The sequence below is a fragment of the Trachypithecus francoisi genome, unplaced genomic scaffold, assembly GCF_009764315.1.
Source record: "Trachypithecus francoisi isolate TF-2019V2 unplaced genomic scaffold, Tfra_2.0 Lachesis_group4, whole genome shotgun sequence".
Taxonomy (NCBI): domain Eukaryota; kingdom Metazoa; phylum Chordata; class Mammalia; order Primates; family Cercopithecidae; genus Trachypithecus; species Trachypithecus francoisi.
The window spans coordinates 136,872,273-136,880,899 of NW_022681469.1; the positions used below are offsets into that span (position 1 = coordinate 136,872,273).

An 8,627-nucleotide genomic window follows, 5' to 3' on the forward strand; every position below is an offset into this window, starting at 1 on the left:
CCGTCTCAAAAAAAAAAAAAAAAAAAAAAAAAAACAATTTGTGGTTTATTCTTACAGTGGAATACTATTGAGCAATAAAGAGGAATGAGCTACTGATATATGCAGGGCATAGAAACCTCATGTACCATGGACTGAAACAGGTCAGGCACATAAGATATACAATGTACAATTCCATTAAGGCCCATTAAGGTCAAACATGGGCAAAACTAATCCAGCAGGATAGACACTGAGAGCTAGGGCTGCCTGTGGGAAGTGAGGAACCCTGGCAAGGGCAGGAGGAAACCTTCTGAGGTGATGGGAATGTTCGACATCTTGTTTGTGGTGTTGGATGCAAAGGTTGACACATTCATCAAAGCTCGCCGCATCGTTCACTTGATATCTGCATATTTCACTCAAAGTACATTTTATTTATGTATTTATTTATTTTTAAGATACAGGGTCTCCCTCTGTCACCCAAGTTGGTGTACAGTGACACGATCTGGGCTTACTGCAACCTCCACCTCCTGGGCTCAAGCGATCTTCATGCCTCCGCAAGTGTCTGTGACCACAGGTGCACACCACCATGCCAGGCTAATTTTTGTATATTTTGTAGAGACTGGGTTTTGTCATGTTGTCCGAGCTGGTCTCGAACTCCTGAGCTCAGGCAGTCTGCCTGCCTCGGCCTCTCAAGGTGCTGGTATTACAGGTATGAGCCACTGCACCTGGGTCATAAATTTTATATCATTAAAAAGGCAAAAAAGCAAAAGACATATGAAGTGAGTCCATATGCCAAAGAACTTTAATGACACAAATAAAGACAGGGCACCAACACTTACAGCTATGTGACCCCATGCAAGTTACATAACTGCTCTGAGCCTCAGATTCTTCTGTAAATTCAGGATCTGTATCTCATGGAGTTAAGAGAATTACCTATGACAAGGAGTATAAGGTATTTCCTAGAGGATTGGATGCTTAATGAGTGATCAGTAGGTGTTCAGTAAAATATTCTGTCTTACGGAGCCTTCTACTTTGTCAAATTGTTAAGTATAACACTGTTTGTTCAAAATACTTTCTCTTTGTCTCTATTTCTGCGTCTGTATGTGCTTCTTCTCATCAAATGAAGTGTGAACTCAAGTGAACTCAAATCCTTCACCAGTTTAGCCGGGCGCGGTGGCTCAATCCTGTAATCCCAGCACTTTGGGAGGTCGAGACAGGTGGATCACGAGGTCAGGAGATTGAGACCATCCTGGCTAACACCATGAAACCCCGACTCTACTAAAAAATACAAAAAACTAGCCGGGCGAGGTGGCGGGCGCCTGTAGTCCCAGCTACTCGGGAGGCTGAGGCAGGAGAATGGCATAAACCCAGGAGGTGGAGCTTGCAGTGAGCTGAGATCCGGCCACTGCACTCTAGCCTGGGCGGTAGGGCCAGACTCCGTCTCAAAAAAAAAATTCCTTCACCAGTTTCACAGAGTACTCACACTAAACATTTTGTGAGTCTGGTAATATTACTCATGTCTTCTACTCCTCCTTCTTTTCCTTCTCCTCCATCTTTGAAGGAACCAGAAAGTTTCTCCTCTCTGTGGTGTGCACAGCAATTCTATCCACACAAAGATCCTTGGAATATCTCCTTCTATTATCAACTGTGTGTATGTGTGTATGTGTTTTCTTTCTAATGGGAGGATGATACTCTCTCTTACTGTAATAGTGTTTTCTGAGTGTGTGACACTGATGTGCTTATTTTCCATGATATCTACATTCCCATGCATCATGCTGTCTTCCTAATGCAGAGACCATGGACTGAGTGTCTGACATGCCCAGGCCCCTGCTGATCCAGCAAGCAACTGCAAACAGCTCTAGATATGCTGTAACCCTACTGTCCTGGCTGGCCCCCAGTGAATGAGCAGGATGAGTTGGTGATGGCTCCAAACTTTGCCATTGAGTGTTCAGATCTGCACTTTAGGGAGTTTGAATAGATGCAACAACATCTGTTGGCAGCATCTCGAAGCACCTAGAAGACAGTTGGGGAAGAACATCTGGAAGACAATTAAGGAACAGAAAGTGAGAAGCAGAGAGAAGAGAATGGGTGGAAGCCACAGTTGGCAGAAGCCCTAAGGTGAGTAGCAATCAGTCCATGTGTGCTGGCCAGCAAGTAGCTGAGAGCCTGAAAGGGAGAGCATGCAGCATCAATGATTGACAGCTGCTAAAGAGATCGCTGGATATCCAGGTTACTGGGACTTGGTAAATGTTTCATGATATTCTACTTCTCTAGAAGGCCTGATTTCCAAATGCTGGTGCATCTATTTCCCTGTGAACCCCAGTTCTAAATGTGTTGCCTTTATTTATGTTCTAGCTTGCCTATCTCATTTCTGTTCAACTGAAGTGTCATTAAAGTTTCTCTTTGTTCTTTGTAACAAGAAAAGACTCAATTAAAGCAAGAATAAAAGAGCTACTGAGATTTAGAAATTCATATGAGTCTGTCCTAGTAATTCTGGTTTATCTAAAAGAAGGATCCTATCCCTTCTCTCTTTCTCTCACTTTCTCTGTCTCTGTTTCTCCTTTTCTAAGCAGCCACTTTCCTCTTAGTTTCATAGGCATTCCCTCCATGGCCAGATATGATCAGAGAAGGCATGTCCCCTTAACCTTGGGCAAAATCTCTTCTGTCATTTGCCGGGCATTTTATTCCACAACAGTTCAGGCTCAAGATGGCCAAGGAGTGAGTGTGAATTCTGACAAAGCACAGAAAACATTCTTCCCCTCATGCCTTCCTCTGAGACTTGATCCACAGGCTCTCGATTCTGAGCCGGGATGGGGCCTCCTCTACCTCCTTGTCTTTGTTAAAATAGGGGGAGAATAAATGTTCTCCACAACTCCCCAACCACAAGACACACAATGTGCACCCAGGTGCATGCATGCAGGACCAGGGCCTTTTCACTGCACACAAATGAAGTTGTCATCCCATTTCCACCAGTGGGTGCGTACTGATGTCCTCTTGCATCTTTGCTTTTGCATCTTCTGAAGCCACTCTAGTTCTGCACTGCTCTGCTCAGGCCCAGCTCCTGCTTCCCTTTGACCTTGCTGATATTCTGTGACTTCCAGGCGCGTTTTCCTTGGACTTGCTGCTGACCTACAACCTCCAGCTTTGCTGATGCCTTCCATTTACCCCAGACTGGTACAGGGCAATCTTGTCTCTGTGGTGACTGGACTTCACTGGGGAGCAGGGATTCCTTCAGTCAAATAACTTCAGGCCACTACTTATACATGCTCACCCAGTTTGACACAATGTTCCATGTCACTGAGACCTCTGAGGAGTGCCCCACCATATTGACTTTCAGCTTTCCAAGTGAGAACTGAGACAAAGTTTCCAATCCTGGGAAATGCCATTCCCCTGTGTGTGTGGAGTGGGATGCAGGCCTATGCCAAGTAGCTGAAGTCCTTGGGACCCTCTTTTAATAGCAAGCATTTGGTGTAGCTCTTCCTGAGGTCTGGGCTTCCTATTTAAATGAGCCTCAGGTGTCTGCTTATGACCTCTCTCTGCCCTTTTCTCTGAATGACTGGTATACTGAGTTCCGTCAGGACTGTTTATTTGTGATCTTGTCCCAAGAGTCCACACATAGATGGATTTCACATAAATTTCTAGTACAACTCTAGTTCAGAGAACATATAAATCCTGTGACTTTTCTCATAAAATATTTCTTTTTGCATAACAAGAAAAAAGTAGAAGACCTATAAGGAAAAAATAAGATTAAAATTGATCAAATATGGCTAGAAAAGTTTCTGTAATGCCACAGGAAAATGGCTACACTTTCCCCTCCCACTCAAATTATTACCTTCCATTTTACTACAGAAGTTACATTTTTGTTGTCACACCACAGGACATTGAATTAGCATTGGAAGCCAGCCAGCTAAGCAGAAGCTGGAGTCTGGTTGAAATGCCAAGTGAGTTAGCATTCTAACCTTCAATAGAAGTACAGAAAAATGTGCAACGGAGTGAACTTGAATTCAGGCATGTTTATTTTCACATCTGGCTTGTATAGGATGGAAAGAGATTCCATATAAGGGTCCTTCTCACTGTCTAAGGACTGCCAGCCAAAAGGCTGACCACAGTAACTTGTCGGTTTACAGATGATCTTTAAGCAGAGTGGGTAAAGGGGTGCTTTGGGAGTTCCCTATGCCACTCACTTCTTCAGCTATGAACCATGACTTCACGTGGACTCTTCCTACTAATTAACAACAGCCATTTAGCTGACTCCTATTCACTTTTCAAGTTTCAGTTGAGATACACCTTCCTCCAGGAAGTCTTCCTTGACAACCCCAGCCTGAGTTAAGGCCCCTTCCTGTTTGCTGTCTTAGCCTGATATATTTTTCTCTTCATATCAGTTATCATAGACCCTTTAAAATTATGCCATTCAGACTAGATTGCAAGCAATTTGGGGTTAGAGACCAAACCTGTTTTATTATGACATCTCCCATGGCCAAGCCAGCTCTTCGCACACAGTGGGTATATTCTGTTTAGTTCTACAGAGAAAGGGGTGGAATATAATGGCATGTCTGCTGTATTAATTGATCATCAGGATCAGAACATGTGACACTTAGAGGTAACTTTGGAGGGGAGGGAGGCATTAGTGTGATGGAGAAGGGAAGTGATTTTATAGACACCGATCTGTGTCAGGGAGCTTGTGAGATTCTTTACACAGGTTGTCTATTTGTTCTTTACAATAAGCTTTAGAGGCCACCTACTCCAACTTTTCAAGGGTGAGAGACTGGAGACTAAGATCCCAGGCAGTAACATGAAACGCGTGATTCCCGCATGTGTGTGTTTCCATGTCTCATTGCACCACACGCAGAGCTTTTCTAACATCCTCATCTGGTGTGTCTTCATATCCTAGTCACCTTGCAAAGCTCAACTTATCCCTGAAAACCCAGTTCAAGCACTTCCTCCACCTTAAATCTGCCTAGAAGAGACCTTTCTTCACCACCACCAATCCTATCAATTAGAAGTAAGGATCTCTTGCTTGGGCCTCTTTTGAACCTGTTATTCTACCAGAAACAAAAATATAGTTGTGTCAATCCAAGGGCTTTGCACTCAGATTCAAGGAGTTTAAATTGTCCTCTACCACATATTAGCCCTATCACCTTGGACAAGTTACTTAGCCTCCTTGGCTTTGTTTGTTCACCTATTGTATAAGTCAGAGTTCTACTAGAGAAGCAGAGCCAGTAGGAGATATATATTAAGGAATTTATTGAAAGGAACTGGTTTATACAATTATGAGGGCTTTCAAAGTCCAAAACCCACTGGACAGGCTGTCAGAAAAGACAGGTTGGAACTCTGGAGCACAGGTAAAAACTATTGTACGGCCGGGCGCGGTGGCTCACGCCTGTAATCCCAGCACTTTGGGAGGCCGAGACGGGCAGATCACGAGGTCAGGAGATCGAGACCATCCTGGCTTATATGGTGAAACCCCGTCTCTAGTAAAAAATACAAAAAAACTAGCCAGGTGCGGTGGTGGGCGCCTGTAGTCCCAGCTACTCGGGAGGCTGAGGCAGGAGAATGGCGTGAACCCGGGAGACGGAGCTTGCAGTGAGCTGAGATCCGGCCACTGCACTCCAGCCTGGGCGACAGAGCGAGACTCTGTCTCAAAAAAAAAAAAAAAACTATTGTACAAGACTGGAATTCTTCTTTAGAGAAGCCTCAACTCTGTTCTTAAGGCCTTTCAACTGATTGAACTATATCGACCCAGATTTTCTAGGATAATCTCCTTTACATAAAATCAACTGATTATGGACTTTAATTGCATCTATAAGGTACAACCATGGCAACACCCAGATTATTATCTAGATAACTGGAGACTACAGCCTAGAAAAATTGGCATGTTAAAAGTCCATCACATTTATTATGGGTTGGGGGAAGATGTAAGAATAAAACCTACCTTATAGGGCCATTAAAGGGATTAAATGGGTTTATCCATATCATGCATTTAGAATAGTATTTGGTAAGTGACAAGGACCCAATAACTTTTAATTCAGTGTTTATCATATTTTGCTATAATTATTTTTAATGCCTGCTTTTCCTACTAAGCTTTGAATTATTTTATTCAGGTGTGATGTACCCAAAGTTTGTAGAGGCTGACTGACCTTCAGTGTGGGTAGTTAAATTCTTTGAATGAATAATTTTATTTCAATTGTGAAATGGCTCACAAAGAATCCAGAAGAATGCCATATGAGGAATTCATTAATGAGGACTACTCCTCTTCAGGGAATTTTTTCCTTACCTTAGAGGACTACAGAGATGAAACATTTTGAGCCATTTTCCAGTGAAGGGAAGGGCATGATGGTATCAGTCAACTGAGTTCCACAGCTTCCATTTTCATATGAGTTTCTTGATCTCCTGACCTCGTGATCCGCCCGTCTTGATCTCCTGATGAGTTTCTAATGGTGTCACAGATAAGTTACAGTTTGACAGAAGGCCAGGTAGCAGAAAGTCCACAAAACGGTCTATGGATTTGAAAATGTATTAAGCCTAAGAGAGTAAGTCATTTGATTTCTGCTGTTACATTTGATTTCTGCTGTATAGAATTTACGAAAGAACATCAGCAAAAAGTATTTTACTTTTTTTTTATCTTCCAGGAAGAAGTTCATTTTCACTGTATATTACACCGTGATGAAGGGATTTTCATTTCACAAAGGTTTGAATAATGACTAAGGTCTAAGCTCACTTATCCCCAGGATGAAGAATTAAGTTTAATCCATAGAGTTGCCCAAACCTTGTGGAATGTCATTTCCTGCATCCCCTCTGTTCACATCCTGGCAGTAGATTTGTTTTACACAGTGTAACCTAATACAGTAGAAGGCTGAAACTCATCAATAATCTCTGCTTTTGTGTGGCAAGAATGGTGCAGTATCTAAGATCCAAAAAGTATGGAGGCAGTATTGGGGATTCACCTTGGTCTTCATTTTTATCTTTCTTGGGATTTTTTCCATCCATAGAAGTGACTTAGACTTAGCACTTGTGTGCAGATATCACCCTTAAGCACAGTTGCAAAGAGAGCTCAGTGGGGTGGCTTTAGAATGATCCTGTTTGGGAAGCTAAGTGTAAGCAGTGTTGAACATTTAAGAAATGAGGATCAAATGCAGGTGCCGGTAAACAGTTTGTGCTCCTTACTTGAGTTAAAAGATCAAATAAAAGTATGTTGTTAACTTTTCTGTTTTATTATCCAACACTTTGTAGTCAGTTCAGAGAGCATGCATATGTTCTATAAATTGTCCCTAAAGGTATGAAAGTAAGTATCAATTGTATTGATACAATTTTATGTAGAAGCTCAATTCTTCACAAAATATTTGCCTATTATCCATCTATAAATAACCAAATATATAAAGTAAGTGTGATATAATTTCTAATTTCTTTTGTCTTAAATTGCTCTTAACCAAAAAAAAAAATATTTTTAAGGTGGTCAAATTTTTATTAACAGTTGTTTGAGAAAGAGCATTCATGGGGACCTAAATTTGTTACTAACTAGATAAATGAACAGTGGATTATTCACTTACTCATTCACTTACTGGACATTTATCCAGTGCCCACAATGTGCAGGGAATGTGATAAGCATCAGTAACATAAAAAGAAAATAGAAATTCCAGTCGAGTTGGCAAGTTATCCAAACAGTGTTGCTGTATTATGTTAAGAAAGAATGGGGTGCCCTGGGACAGTAGAAGGGGGACACGCAGGCTCTAAGTCTTATAGCAAGCTTCCTTGAGGAAATGACATCCAACACTGAGACCTGAATGAATTCATCAGATAAAGTGTGTGTGTCTGTGAGAGAGAGAGAGAGAGAGAGAGAGAGCATGCACATATGCATACTTATGGAGAAAGAGATCTCAGACAAATGCAAACTATTGCAGACAGAGAGAATGGAATATGCTGGCTTCTGTGGCCAATAGTAGCACGTCACACACCAGCTGTACTGTATTCAGTACAACTAAAATAGAAAAGGTTTCCAACATGTTTGTTACGGGATAGAGCTGGGGAATGAATGTCAAGAAGACTGAAGAAGTAGAAGTCCAACAAAGAGGAGTGGTAGATGGATTTCAGAGATATTCAAGAGGTAGATCATCAGCATTTTATGGAAGATAGTATTTCAATGGTGAGGGGAAGAATGAATGAAAGATGGCACTCTGAGCTCTGGCATGAGTGAGGGGGTGAAGGGTGGTGCTATTAATATTAACAATGAACACCAGAGGGGGCAAGGTTTTCACAGGAAGATGACACATTTTGAGTTTGTCATGCCTGAGGAACATCAAGTGGAAAGACCCAGTGGATGGTTAGAAATGTGGCTCTGACTCTGAGGAAGCCCCAGGAAAGAAACAGTTTTGAGATTCATTGTCCTACAGAAGAGTGTTTCTCAGCCTTGGCACTGGTAACATTTTGGGGCAGATACAGCTTTGCTGTGAGGCTGTCCAGGGCACAGTGGGATGTGCAGCAGCATCCCCAGTCTCTGCCCACTAGGTCCAGTAGCATATCCAAGTCATGACAATGAAACATGTCTCCAGACATTGCCAAATGTCCCCGGGGACAAAATCACCCCCAGGTGAGAGCCACTGATAGTACCTCATCCGTGAGAATGGATGACTATAGAAATGAGAGGAAGAAGGTCT

General features: G+C 42.3%; 1 long non-coding RNA gene across 1 annotated transcript; it reads left to right on the top strand.

Moving 5' to 3' along the window:
- The first annotated feature begins 212 nt into the window (after positions 1-212).
- On the top strand, positions 213-7,355 carry LOC117073169. The gene is made up of 3 exons (XR_004433143.1): positions 213-397; positions 1,769-2,094; positions 6,606-7,355. It is a non-coding gene; the product is annotated as an uncharacterized LOC117073169 (long non-coding RNA).
- The last annotated feature ends 1,272 nt before the right edge of the window (positions 7,356-8,627 follow it).